The sequence below is a fragment of the Humulus lupulus genome, chromosome 5 (genome assembly GCF_963169125.1).
Source record: "Humulus lupulus chromosome 5, drHumLupu1.1, whole genome shotgun sequence".
In the NCBI taxonomy this organism is placed as follows: Eukaryota; Viridiplantae; Streptophyta; class Magnoliopsida; order Rosales; family Cannabaceae; genus Humulus; species Humulus lupulus.
In genome coordinates, this window is record NC_084797.1 from 39,479,644 (window position 1) to 39,495,503 (window position 15,860).

Sequence of the window (15,860 nt, forward strand, 5' to 3'; positions counted from 1 at the left end):
ACAATATCTTATTAGTACTTGAAGAATGTGAAATTTGTTGTTTTCTCTTCATACTACTGTGTTGATTGCTAAAATTGGAACTATCCTAAGTAGATTGTATCATAATTAAATAAGATGAAAATAGTTCGTTAGGAAAACTAGTTACGCAAATTAAAAGTGACAATATGTAAAAGCAATAGTAGTAATAATAGTTGAAACAAAAATTATTATAATTTTGCAAAATTAAAAAGAAGAGAAGGAGTGAAGAAGAGAGTGTTTGAAGTAATAGCCAGTAAATAATACCTTGAAATAACTTTTAGAAGAAGAAAAGAAGAATGAAAGAGGCTTTGAGATTTGAGGCTTGCTGCTTTGCTATAAATATATGTAAACTCTAATAAATAATGCATAAAAAGGACTTTGGCATTATGTTTAAAAGAAATTATAGTAAATGAAAATATGAAAATTACAGTATATAAAGAATCCTCACTCGATAGGTGCCTGAACTTAGACACTAAAATTTGTTGCATGCATTAGATTAGCCTGTGACAAAAACACATAATATATTAATTAAATATAAAATAATTAATAATATAAAGAAATCTGATAAAAGAAACTTTTTTACAACCTTCTCATCTATAAAAATCATATCTATACTAATTAATTCTCCATTCTTCTTAGTATTAAGAGACTCCTACACTCTACACACTCTGATTGTTATCATCCAATCATCTCTATCATTGTTTAAGTGGGAAAGAAAAGAGTACTGTATTATGAATATGAAAATTATAATTGAATGAGTTTAGAGAGAAGAAGAGAAAACAAATTATAATAGAAGAAAATATGAGAATTATAGAAAATGTTTAGAATATATATAAAATCATGAAGAGATATTTATATATAATATTATTAATTTATATAATAATTAAATGGTAAAAAAATGAATAAAATGAACATATGGTTATACCATAATAATATCAGGCACTTCATATTTGAGATATTTATGATAAATAATACTTAGTTCTTCTTTATATTTTTTATTATTATATATTTATGAAAAATATATGTACTAAAACTATATACTTTAATTGTCACCGAAACTATATTTAAAATCATATTTATATTTTTTGGATTAATTTAATAGAAAAATTGAAAGTTAGTTTGACATTAATTGTAATGCAGATGAAAAAATATCTTATTTAAATATATTAATTAAACTTAAAGATGTTGAGGTGGCATCTTAACATATATTAATAAAAAAATTAATGTGTAACCATGTAACCTCTTTTTACCAATTAAGATGCAAACAAAATAAATAAGTTTGTATATTATTAAATCAGGTTGTAAAGTATTATTTCAGTACTTTAATACTTTACATGAATCAGTTTATGTATTTATTTTTTAACATATATTAATAAAAAAAATTAATGTGTAACCGTATATCCTCTCTCTACTAATTAATATATATAAAATGCAAAAAAAAAGTTTGTATATTATTAAATTAGTCGTCTATAAAGTATTATTTCAGCACTTTAATACTTTACATAAATCAGATTGTATATTTATTTTATCATTATAATAAAATATTTGTTTCTAATTTTGTAACTTATATTAATAAAAAAAATCAATATGTAACCGATAATCTAATTTATTGATTTTTCTAATTTTTTAACATATATTAATAAAAAAAATTAATGTGTAATCGTGTAACCATTCTTTGTTAATTATAAAAATTAAAAATATATGAATATCTTATTTAAATTTTTGTAAGTTTATTAGGTGTTAAAATCAAAGATAACTTATTTTTCTAATAATTAAATTACTGTATTTATAGTATATCTACTACTATTTTTTATTAATAATAAAAAATCAAAAAATATCTTATTTAAATATTTGTAAGTTTATTAGGTGTTAAAATCAAAGATAATGTATATGAATTTAAAAATTAAAAAATAATAATGAATTTTGTAAATGAATTACAAAATTAGATTAATGGAGAAAATAGAATTAGTGTTTTGAAAAATTGTAGAGAGATAATGTATATGAATTTAAAAATTAAAAAAAATGATAATGGATTTTGTAAATGAATTAAAAAATTAGATTAATGGAGAAAATAGAATTAATGTTTTGAAGAGATTGTAGAGTGGTTATATTTTTCTGGTAATTAATATGTATAAAAATAATAATTAAATTATGTATTTATAGTATAGCTGCTACTATTCTGATATGAAATGATAATATTAATATTATTAAGGTAAGTAATATTATTGAATATATATACATATATAAGGTTGGTAGTGTTATAATCATTTTGTTTGGAAATAATTTTTATATTGCTTAATAATTGTACGCCCTAAATATCCACGGGCTATTAGCAAGCTGAGAAAGGACATAATTATATCAGCCACGTGGATGCCACGTGCCCGGAGCTGCTGTTACCAGGTCCTACCTCTTTAGCTCGAGGTAACCAAAGGCTTAATGAGATTACTGAGTCGGGTCAGAGTACATCAAACTCGAGGTGCGAGCTTGAGTTGGCACCTCTGAGCCATTGTAAAGTCAACCACGAAATGTAAACGTGTATATATCAGACATCACATGTCTGATCCATCCCTGAATTCTCGGACACGCAGCATAAACGTGTGTGTTTAGGCGCCCACGACTGGGTTGGCCCATGCGGCCCATTATCCTCCTTACCTATTGATTAGACCACACTTCATTGCCAGGTTTTAGGAATTAATCATGAATGTCACAGAAGTGACATGATGGGTAAGAAGGTCACGGGATGACCCCTCCTTTGCCAACCCCCAGGTGCCCTCTCCCTATAAATATGGAGACCGTGGGAGTTGCAAAGGGTTGGATTCTATTTTGTAAAGAAATACCCTGTAAAGAATATCAGAGAGATAGCAATAATATTGGCTGGTGGACTAGAATGATTTTAACTTTTGAACCACCTAAAAAAGTATTCGTGTTATCATCTTACTTTGAGATCACTCATCTATTACAGTTCATCATTTAGCACTAATCCCACTCTTTATTCTATTAATTATCCGTTGCCGAAGAACTGCGTCAACAATAATAATAATAATAATAATAATAATAATTGTCATTAATAATTGATACTTTATTAGTTAAATATTGGACTATAATATTATAACATTGGAATCCCAAAATTTAAAATTGCACTCTAATATTTTAAATTAAGTAATTTATCCTAAAATAGATTTTTTTTTCTAATCAAAACAGAAAAATATTAAATTTTTTATTAGTTATTTGTCTTTGAATAAAATTAGCATAGTAAAAACATTGTTTATGTCAAATTTTGTTATTCTGAGTATACAAGTCACACTTGCATACTACCTAATTGAAATGATAACCACTTGAGTTTAGCCATAATATATAAATAATATTAAAGTAAGAGAATCTAAATTTTAATGGTAATTCTGGAGTGAGCCTTAAACAGCTTATTGTCAATCCAATAAAAACTGCACATTATCATATCATCATAAACTATATGTGTAAATGTTAAAATATCTATTTTTTCGCACAAGAATAAGAGTGTGGTCTATTTTCTTATTAAATAATAAAAATATATTTTAAATTCCATAGTTGAATAATAAAAAAATAAAAAATAGAAATAACACTATAAACTAAAAACTAAAAAATGTATCAAAAAAAATAATATATTTTTTCTTTATTGAGTATTTTCATCATCACTAACTTCATCATGATCATCAACCATTTGGTTTCTTCTCTTTTTTTTTCTTGTGATAATCTCCATCAGAATCTTCTAAATCATTGGCATTATGAGGATCTTGTATAAAATTATTAAACAAATAATTAATTTATTTCCATTACATATTTTGCTTACAAATTAAACTTAGCATAAGTAACATTACCTTATTTTTTCTCTTCAATTGATGTTGTTGTTCCAATTTCTCATCTGGCATGAAAACCTTTGATACAGTCAAATTCTCAAGTCCCTCTTTTAAATTATAGTCATTCAACCTCAACTTGTAAACAAAATCTTTTCCACAAAGGCTTTGAATCTCTGCAGGAACATCATTATTATTTGAAGACAATTCATTAAACAATTTGTGCGCTGATATATCTAGTAACTTTTCAGCCACAACATTAAATAAGACCAAAGTAGTGTTTGCAGTTTTGTCCATGACTTTTATATGTATTTTGTACTTACATTAGAAAAAAAACAAATAATATAGTGATTTTTTTATTGGAAGAAAATCTAATATAATTTTCTTACATCACAAGAGGGCAATCACATTCTTTTTTGCAAGTGTGACACATATAAGCACCATTTGTAGATTTAACATTTTTTAAGCAAATTTTTCATGAGACATAGTACCATCCAAATGAGTTGTCTATTTCTATAATTTTGCATCTCAGAGTAACAATATATTCCTACAATGAAACAATTAGTATATATTAAAATTATAGGACATAATGAGTGAATAATACAAGAGAAAGGTAAGGGGCTAATAAAAAACCTTTAATTCACTACTCCAATCAGCTTGTAATAGTTCTTGAATGGTAATCCTGTTCACGAACATATCTTCCTCAAGAGTAGTCTTATTCATATTAAAACTTGCAATAGTTTTCACACCATTAGAGATGGTGGAAAATCTTTCGATTAATGATGTTACATAATCTATTTGAAGATTTATGTAAATTTTACTTGCACTTGTGGTAGAGAAGCTAACTTCACCTATTTACGGTAAATGTAAATTAACATATATATATATATAATTTTTAAATATTAAACATTGGGATCTAAAAAAATAATTACTTCGAAGTTATTTAATAGTTCTAGAAGTTACTATCACAATAAATGGACCATCATCTTTATTGTACAAATCTGGATTGAACATCTCCGCCAAGTTTCCCCACAAAGTAATATTTGATGTGACCGAACTATACATACAATTTTACAAAAGTTAATAGTGCAATAAATAGAAAAAAAAACTACAATAACAAACATATATATTTGTAATATTACTTTTATGCATTAACTTGTACTTACTAATTTGTTAAAACTCTGATATCTTTTTTTTTCCAACCACCTCCAACAATCTCAATATCACCCACAGCACATAAACATCCGACAACATCTAAACACATGATAGAGAAATAAGTTTAAAATGTTAGAATATAAAGATCAATAATTTAAAATTAAAACTTTAAAAAATAACAAACATTAATAATTAAAGAACCTGAGAGGATTGTGTTATCATTAACACGCAAATCAATCAAATTTGGAGATATGAATTGGAATTCATTGATTGGAATGTTCACCATTCCTTCTTCTAGCCTCTTAAGCTTAGTTGAAACCAAAAAAATAATTTTATGGTCATTTGAAAGTGGTCTATACTGCCCCGTGCTTGCAACAACTTTGAAATGATTTACACTATATAGAATCCTCACTCAATAGGTGCGTGAACTTAGACACTAAAATTTTCCTAATTGTTGCATGCATTAGATTATCCTGTGACAAAAACACACAATATATTAATTAAATATAAAATAATTGATAATATAAAGAAAACTGAGAAAAGAAATTTTGATTCAACCTTCTTATCTATAAAAATCATATCCATACTAATTAATTCTCCATTCTTCTTAGTATTGACAGACTTCCCACACTCTACAAACTCTGATCGTTATCATCCAATCATCTCTATCATTGTTTAAGTCGGAAAGAAAAGAATACTCCATTATGAAAATTGTAATTGAATGAGTTTAGAGAGAAGAAGAGAAAAAAAAATTAGAGTAGAAGAAAATATGAGTTATAGAGAAGGTGTAGAATATATATATATATACATATATATATATAAAATCATGAAGAGATATTTATATATAATATTATTAATTTATATAATAATTAAATGGTAAAAAAATCAACATATGGTTACACCATAATAATATCATGTACTTCATATTTTTATATAATAATTAAATGATATTATGATAATAAGGTCACCCTAATCAAATTATATAAATATCTCTCCATAGCTCATTTAATTTATAATTAAATTGCTGTAATTGAAATGATAAGGTCACCCTAATCAAAGATATTTTTTAATCTACCGAATTACTTAAATTAAATTACGTATGATAATAAGGTCACCCTAATCAAATTATATAAATATCTCTCCATAGCTCATTTAATTTATAATTAAATTACTGTAATTGAAATGATAAGGTCACCCTAATCAAAGATATTTTTCAATCTACCAAATTACTTAAATTAAATTACGCATTTTTAATTAATAATATTACAAATTAGTAACAAATTATCCATTCAAGGCACTAATTATAAAAACTCAAAAATTATCTTATATAAATATCTTATTTAAAATTTTGTAAGTAGTTTATTATCTTATTTAAATTTTTGTAAGTTTATTAGGTGTTAAAATCAAAGATAATGTATATGAATTTAAAAATTAAAAAAAATTAGATTAATGGAGAAAATAGAATTATTTCTTTGAAAAGATTGTAGAATGCCACATAATCTTTGTAAATGAATTGAAAAAATAGATTAATCGAGAAAAAGAATTAGTTCTTTGAAGATATTGTAGAGAGATAATGTATATGAATTTAAAAATTAAAAAAAAATAATGGATTTTGTAAATGAATTAAAAAATTAGATTAATGGAGAAAATAGAATTATTGCGTTAAAGAGATTGCAGAATGCCATATAATATTATTAATTTATACAATAATTAAATGGTAAAAAATTCAACATATGGTTACACCATAATAATATCATGTACTTCATTATATAATAATTAAATGATATTACGATAATAAGGTCATCAAATTATATAAATATCTCTCCATAGCTCATTTAATTTATAATTAAATTACTGTAATTGAAATGATAAGGTCATCCTAATCAAAGATATTTTTCAATCTACCGAATTACTTAAAATAAATTACTTATGATAATAAGGTCACCCTAATCAAATTATATAAATATCTTTCCATAGCTCATTTAATTTATAATTAAATTACTGTAATTGAAATGATAAAGTCACCCTAATCAAATATATTTTTCAATCTACCGAATTACTTAAACTAAATTATGCATTTTTAATTAATAATATTACAAATTAGTAATAAATTACCCATTAAGGCACTAATAATAAAAACTCAAAAATTATCTTATATAAATATCTTATTTAAAATTTTGTAAGTAGTTTATTATCTTATTTAAATTTTTGTAAGTTTATTAGGTGTTAAAATAAAAGATAATGTATATGAATTTAAAAATTAAATAAAATTAGATTAATGGAAAAAATAAAATTATTGCTTTGAAAAGATTATAAAATGTCACATAGTCTCCTTTATTTATATATATATATATATATATATATATAGATGCACCAGTTTGGAAGTATGATGTGTTAAAGAAAAAAAATAGCTAGCATAACTATGCGATCATAATTGTGTGAACACAATTCTAAGACTATAATTGTGCCACGATATCATCAAAAGAGATATACAAGTAATATGATATTCAAATATTCTACACCGCCTGGTAACTTATGCGAGCAAACCTATATTTACTGATTTCAATAAATAGCATAAGAGTTAAGGCTAGAGTTATTTAAAATACTTGTAGAGACTATATGACTTCATAAAAAGTGAGTCAACAATAATGAAAAATGAGCAATCTTTGACAGTTGAAGTAAATTATAATTGAGCTTACTACACTATAACTGTTTATTTATGTGATTGCTTTTTCTTTAATTAATTTTTTGAATGCTCTCACAATTTTTTAAGTACTAAAAATATTGGTACAATTTTTTTGATCACAATTCTTTGAGTGTTCACACAAAGTATTCTTTGAACGAAAAATATTGGTTGCCAATTGTGAGAGCTCTCTATCCAACACTCATTTTTTTTTCTTTCTTGAAAAATTTACCCCAACTACTATTTATAAAACAAAAATTAATCTTCTTCCCAAGAATTGAAGAATACATTTAATAAAAAAAATACATCTTTTCATATATAGCTTGTATCAATATAGAATTTGGTATGAAGTCAGCAAGAGCTTTCTCACCAAGCCAAAGCGATAAACTATGTTACATAAAAACATAGTATCTCTTTATTAATTGGTTTTATTCTCGGGCATTGTCCCAAAGAGTAGGTTATTCGAAATGATTTATGAACCTTATAAAAATTCATTGTGTTCTTTATTGTTTTTGCAATGTCTTTTTAATATGTTCAGTTTTTATCGTGACAAGTCTTATTCTGTCTCGACAGATCTGAAATCTATTTCAACATTTAATTACCATTCCGCACCTTAATTAATTTACTTGGTTTAATTGATTTGGTAATTACTAAAAATAGAATTTTAATTGGTATCAGAGTAGGTCACTCATTTCTGAGTGTGATCTTGGTTTATTCCGTTTGTTGTTCTTTTTCTTGCAATGTCTTTTTTCACAGAAGGAGGTTCCATAACTCACCCCCTTTACTCAATGATTCTAACTATCCATATTAGAAAGTTAGAATAAGAGCCTTCATAAAATCTCAAGATGAAAAGGTTTGGAGAATAGTTTTGAGTGGTTGGACTCCTCCAGCAGAAAGCTATGACATTACTAAAGTAAAATCTGAACTTGATTGGACAGATGTTGTAGATAAACTGTCCAGTTACAATAATAAAGCATTACATGCTATTTTTAATGGTGTTGGTGAGGGTTACATTAAATTGATTTCTTCATGTGTTTCGGCCAAAGAAGCTTGGCAAATCCTTCAAACCCAATTTGAAGGAACTACTGATGTCAAGCGTTCTAGACTTGTTATGCTCACAACAAAATTTGAAAATGAATGAAAATGAAACTCTCACCTAATTTTATGAAAAATTGTTAGATATTTCTAACGAATATTTTGCTCTTGGTGAGAAACTTGAAGAAAGTGTTTTGGTCCGAAAAATTGTTAGAGTCCTTCCTGATAGGTTTCAGACTAAGCTCACTGCAATTGAGGAAGCAAAAGATCTAGACAAATTAAAAGTAGAAGAATTGATGGGCTCACTCTGAACGTTTGAGCTGAATCAACGAACCAGACAAAAAGGTAAAACATAATAGGTAAAGGAGAAATATGTTGCCTTGAAATCTTCTAAAAAAAAGAAGGAAAGTCTGAATGATGAGATGACCATGTTAACAAAAAAATTTCAAAAGTACAAGAGAAAATTGGGAAACAAAAAGCCCATGCTCAAAAAGCCAAAAGGTAATTTTTATAAACCTTTTGAAACTAGCAAGAAAGGTATTCAGTGCAGGGAATGTGAATGATTTGGAAACATTCAATCTGAGTGTGCAAATACCTTAAATAAAAACAAAGTTATGGAAACTACTTGGAGTGATCAAGACTCCAAACAGAGTGATGAGAAAGACGATAGTATTGCCTTAACCTCTGTTCAGAAAGGTATGTTTTTCTTTTCAACTGGCACTAAGGATGTGGTATGCCTTAATAATTATGTTCAGAATGATGAAGAATCTAACATTGACTCTGATGAATCTGACTTAGATGAGGAGTCATTGAAAAATTCTTACAAAAAAATGTATGATCAATGGTTGAAAGTGTGCTAAGAGAATCGATTAATGGCTAGCAATAACAAGAAATCGGTTGAAAAAATTAAAAAACTCGAATTGATTATTGCTTCCAAAAATGATGAAATTAATTCTTTGAATAAAGAAATTGATCTTATGAGAAAAGGTGTCAAAATGCTCAATTCAAAATCTGGATTTTTGGATGATATTCTTTCTGCAGGAAAAAGAGATGGTTATTTCAAGGGCTTAAGATCTAATGGATCTGAATCCTCTAAGAAAATAGTCTTTATAAAATCTATGAATTATCCTTCTGTTATGACAACTAACAGTTTTGCAGGAACAAGTGGTTCTTTGGAGAACACAAGGTTGTCGCCGGTCTCAATAGATCTGCAACCAATGAAAGTTTCTCCAAAGACAAAAACTGGACAATTCATACCGGTTTGTCATTTTTGTGGTATGAAAGGACATATCAGACCAAAGTGTTTTTCTTTGTTGAACTTGTTGAAAAAGAATTATGTTAAACACTTTGGTAGCGTGAATCAATTCATGACCAAAATAAATTCAAAATAAAAAATAATATGGGTCAAGAAAAATCATTCAGTTTGTTTAGCTACTTTTACATGTCATAAAACACATGCATCTAGTTCATGGCACTTTGATAGTGGTTGTTCGAGACATATGACAGGTAATGCCATCATACTCACCAACTTCAAATCTTTGAAATGTGGTGTAGTAACTTTCGGGGATGGGATGACATGAATTTTTTTAGGAAAAGGTACCCTAAACATTGAAGAGTTACCAAAACTAAAAAAATGTTCTTCTTATTGATGGGATGAAAGCTAACTTAATTAGCATAAGCCAAATTTGTGACCAATATTTTTTTTTAATTTTTCGCATGATGGGTGTAATGTTGTAAATCAAAGTGGTGACATTATTCTTAAAGGTTCTCACTCTTTGGATAATTGTTACACACTCACAAAAATTCACATGTCATGCATCATCATCTAGTTTTAATAACACTGATTTTTGGCATGAAAAACTTGGTCATATAAATTTCAAATATTTGAACAAGATTGTTAATGCAGGTCTCATCCGTGGTATACCCAAGCTAGGTAAATAATCATCTGGTAAGTGTGAATCATGTCAATTGGGAAAACACTTGAAAGTGTCCCATAAATTTTTATCTGATATTAATACTTCAAATGTGTTGGAATTATTGCATATGGATCTTATGGGCCCTATACAGGTTGAAAGTATTAATGGTAAGAGATAAATTTTTATCTGTGTGGATGATTTTTCTAGATTTACTTGAGTTGATTTTTAAGAGAAAAATTAGACACATTTGAAAATTTTAAAACTCTCTATACAAGACTAAGAGTTGAAAAAGACTGCAACACTGGGAAAATCGTAAGAATACGAAGTGATCATGGTAAGGAGTTTGAAAATTTTGTTTGTGATGAATATTGTAAATCTTTTGGAATTTTGCATGAATTTTCTACACCCAAAACCCTAGAACAAAATGGAGTGGTGGAACGAAAAAATCGTACCTTGCAGGAAATGGCCAGAGTTATGCTAAATAGCAAAAAACTCACAAAGAAATTGTGAGCTGAAGCAATTAACACTGCTTGCTACACAATTAATCATGTTTTTCTGTGTCCAAGTACAAATAAAACTCCTTATGAGATCTGGAAAGGTAGGAAACCCAATGTTAATTATTTTCATGTATTTGGGTGCTGTTGTTATATTCTTAGAGATCATTAGAATCTTGGAAAATTTGATGCCAAAAGCAATCTAGGAGTTTTTCTTGCTTATTCCAATAATAGTAGGGCTTATCGTGTTTACAACATGAGAACCCAAACTCTTATGGAATCTGCTAACGTGGTTGTTGATGATCTGGTATATTTTTCTGCGTACTCTCTTGAGGAAGAAATTGACAGGTTCATTGATGTTCAACATCAGAAAGGGATACCAGTTTTGATGGAGGATCGTTCAGTGGCGACAACTTCTGTTGATGTTGTATCATACACAGATTCTGTTGCGACAACAACTGAACGAATAGAGAATGAAACCCCAATTAATTCTTCTGACTCTATTAAAAAAAAACCCTCAACCAGAGTCAAAAGAATCACCAATCTGAACTTATATTGGGAAATCTTGAAGAAAGTATGGTCACTCAAAAGAGGTACGTAAATTTGGTTCAATTTGTTTGCTTTACTTCTACATTTAAACCAAAAAATGTGAAGGAAGCCTTAAATGATGAATCATGGATTAATTCTATGCAAGAAGAGCTAGATAAATTCACAAGGAATGAGGTATGAATTCTTGTTCCTAGACTAAGCATACTAATGTTATAGGTACCCAATGGATATTTAAAAACAAATCTGATGAATTTGGTACCATAATAAGGAATAAAGCTAGGCTAGTTGCGCAAGGGTACACTCAAGTTGAAGGAATTAATTTTTATGAGACATTTGCCCTTGTTGCAAGACTTGAATCCATAAGATTATTGCTAGCCATTTCACGTGTTCTTGGTTTTAAATTATTTCTAAGGATGTCAAATACGCTTTTTTAAATGGGATTTTGAATGAACAGACTTATGTTGAGCAACCCAAAGGTTTAAGGACCCTTATTTTCCAAATCATGTTTTTAAGCTGCAGAAAGCATTGTATGGGTTGAAACATGCCCCTTGGGCTTGGTATGAAAGATTGACCCAATTATCAATCTCAAAAGGGTACAAGAGAGAGGGAGTAGACAAGACACTTTTCATCAAAAGTGTTGATACCGATATTGTGATAGCTCAAATATATGTTGATGGTATAGTGTTGGGTTCTACTAACGATTCTCTAGTGCAGGAATTTATGAAAAAAATGCAGGAAGAGTTTGAGAAGAATATGGTGGGAGAGCTCAATTTTTTCTTGGGGCTCCAAGTTAAGCTGTCTGATGAGGGAATTTTCATTTCACAAAGCAAGTATGCCAAGAATTTGGTGAAAATATTTGGGCTTGAGGCATCCAAACTTGCTAAAACTCCCATGGGAACCACTGTCAAACTATCTAAAGATGAGAATGGGACAAAAGTCGATCCAACTCTTTATAGGAGTATGATTAGGAGTCTTCTATACTTAATTGCTAGTTGCCCAGACATCAGTTACAGTGTTGGAGTGTGTGCTCTCTTCCAAGGGAACCCTATGGAATCTCATGTGACTAGTGTAAAAAGAATTATTCGTTATATCAATAATACTCTTGAATTAGACATTTGGTTCTCCAAAGAAACAAACTCTAACCTTGTGTGTTATAGTGATGCAGATTGGGCATGATACATCAAGTGGTGGTTGTTTTTATTTAGGAAACAATTTGGTTTCCTGGCATAGTAAAAATAAAAAATCCATCTCCTTGTCAACAGCCGAGGCTGAGTACATAGCTGCTGGGAGCTGTTGTACTCAAGATTTGTGGATGAAACAAATGTTTGCTTATTTTAGGTTTGATATAAAAACTTTAACCATTTTTTATGATGATACAAGTGTTATTAATATCTCCAAAATTCCTATTCAACACCTTGCACCAAACATATTGACATTCGTCATCATTTTATTAGGGAACTTGTTGAAAATAAAACTCTGATTTTAGAATACTAACAAACAAATTGCAGATATTTTTACTAAAGCTTTAGGCACGGTTAGATTTGATTCCCTCGGAAAATCCTTGGGGGTTTGTTTTCTTTAAAATTGCCAATAATTGATTGCCTTGCCTTGCATATGTGATTCTGTAAATCTCTTGTCATGTTTGGAAGAAATTTGTTGACCATATTTTTCAATTTTTGGAGAATGAACTTTATAATTTTTATACATTGTGAGGAATAAAAACTATATTTGAAAAAGCTGTAGACCCTCGAATTTATATTTGATCAAACTATTATGTCAATTTAGTATGAGCATTCCTTAATCTAGTTTCTTCTTTAGGCTCCATTATGGAAAAGTGCTACCTATACTGATATGTGAAAGCCAACATTGAGTAAGGTGGTACCAGGTAATTAGCAATTATATTGAATGATACTCTACCAGTGTAAAGGGCTACCATCAGTATAAGAGTCATAGCCTCCATTATGGTTACAAATTCAAAAATGCTACAATTTCCTAACACGGGCAATGACCCTAACTTCAAAAGGCAAAAAAGAAACGCCAATATGCTTACACTTGCACACACAAATGCCTATTGTCTAGACTACGTAAGAAATGTTGTAAGACTCATACACATAATGATTTGATCAAAATATATTTTGTAACTGGTATATTCTTTTTTCGAATTATGTTTATCATCATCACTTAGTATTCTAATTATAATTCATTTTCTAATTTTTGAAGAAAATGGTTATCTTGTTTCTCTTGAACAAGACTTGGCATTTACATGTGTTGATGGTAAGAACTCGTCAACTAAGACAAATAAAGAACTTTATGAGTTATGAAAGAAGTGAATTTAAACTGACTAAACTTCAAGCAAACTTCCTTATAATTTCAAGAACACAAAATGTAAATGCTAGAATTCTAGAGTGAAAAATAGAGAGAATGTAGAATATGTGTTTTCATTAACAATCATTGGTTACAAAATTCCCAAAATTTGACCCCCCTCTCAGGTGAAGGGAGGTCATATTTATAATAGCACTATTGGCTCATTGTACATGGTGGTCCCTGGGGACACGACCCTGCATATGCAGTCTACAGATGGTAGTGGTGCCAGGAGCGTGGAGGTAGGCTCCAGTACACGCCAAGGGTCTGCGGGAGCACCTCAATTTTTGTACCTGGTTGTACCCCTACTGTTCGTTTAGTATCGATGTCAGAGGCTGGCTGGGAAGGATCACGTCAGATACCTTGCGCATACAACAACCACTTGTCTGGCGTGGAGTTAAGGTCAGACATCTGGGGTTTTCAAGACCGTACCCCCGTACATATTTCGTACCTTAGGTGGACAAGGTTCACTACCTTTCTGTGCATTCCAGACATATACGTGCTATTCCGGTCATGTGTGGGTTGTTGTCCTCACAATGTATCCTATACTCTTAACTTTAAAGTGTTGAAGTCATTTTGGGTTGTCATGGAAGATATGGCTCCAAGGGGCATGGAAGGAAATAGCCTCACGAAAACCTTGGCGTGAGATGATTCCATGCGGATGAGACCCCTGCGTGCGAGACGGAGCTGTGGCGCGAGGCCCCTGCACGCGAGATGGGGTCGTGGTGCGAGGCCCTTGCACGCGAGACAGAGCTGTGGTGCGAGATCATGCCTCGCGAGGCACTTGTGTGAGATGAATGCGTGTGCGGGCGTGAGGTTGTGCCTTGCAAAGCCTTGGTGTGAAGTGGGCCATTACTAGCAAGACATCCGCCCCCTTGGGACCTTCAGTGCGAGATGTGTAGTTAGCTGTGAGGGGTGATCCTAACTGAGCTTGGACACGAAGCGAGGCTCTGTAAGAGAGGTAGAGAGGTGCATGCCTTGCGAGGCCTTTGGTGCAGGGTGTAAGGCCAGTCTTGGTCATTTCCATTCCTAGCCTTTATTTTTAGGGTCATGGGGCGGGGCCTTGTGCAACTAAAATTTTGGTATCCATACTTGCCCCCCAGTCTATGGGAGGGCCTTTAGGCCCTCCAGTAGACTTTTTGATATGGTGCATTTGAGTCGCTTGTTGTGTTAATGTGTTTCTGTGTGAAGTAACACACTTTAGGGTGGTGATCCTCATACCTCCTTGAGGATTAATGTGAGCCTATTATTTGGCTTTGCAGATCCTAATGTGGGTATTTGGCCTCATCCTTGACCATAGATCCAATATTGGGTTCAACAGCTAGGATGAGTTTGATCCTCCTATAAATAGGTCTTCTTCTCAAAGACAATTACTGCACTTTCTTTTCTTAGCTTGGTGGTGCTTTTGTCTTCAAAGCTTCCAAGAGGTGAGTGGTTCTATCCCTCACAAGGGCACTTTGTCTTTCTTTTTTTTTTTCTCTTTTTTTCTTTTTATATAAATATCTGTAAATGTGCTTGGAGACTAAAATATCTACTTCCTTTCTTTTTGTAGGCATGTACTTTTGACCCTTGATACTTTTGCAGCTACGACGGTGCGCGACTTCACCCGCTCAAGGTATGCATTCACCCTTTCTTGTGCTTAATGGGTATAAATTAGCGTTACTTGAGAAGGGTTGTCTCGGTCAGAGCTCCTCGTGAGCTAATTTATGTATATGCACCCGTTAGCACATATACCCTCCATTGCACCCTGTAGTTAGTTATTTTGAGCACTTGTGTCTAGAGGTTTTGAGCTTATTCCTTTGTGTTTTGTAGTACACTT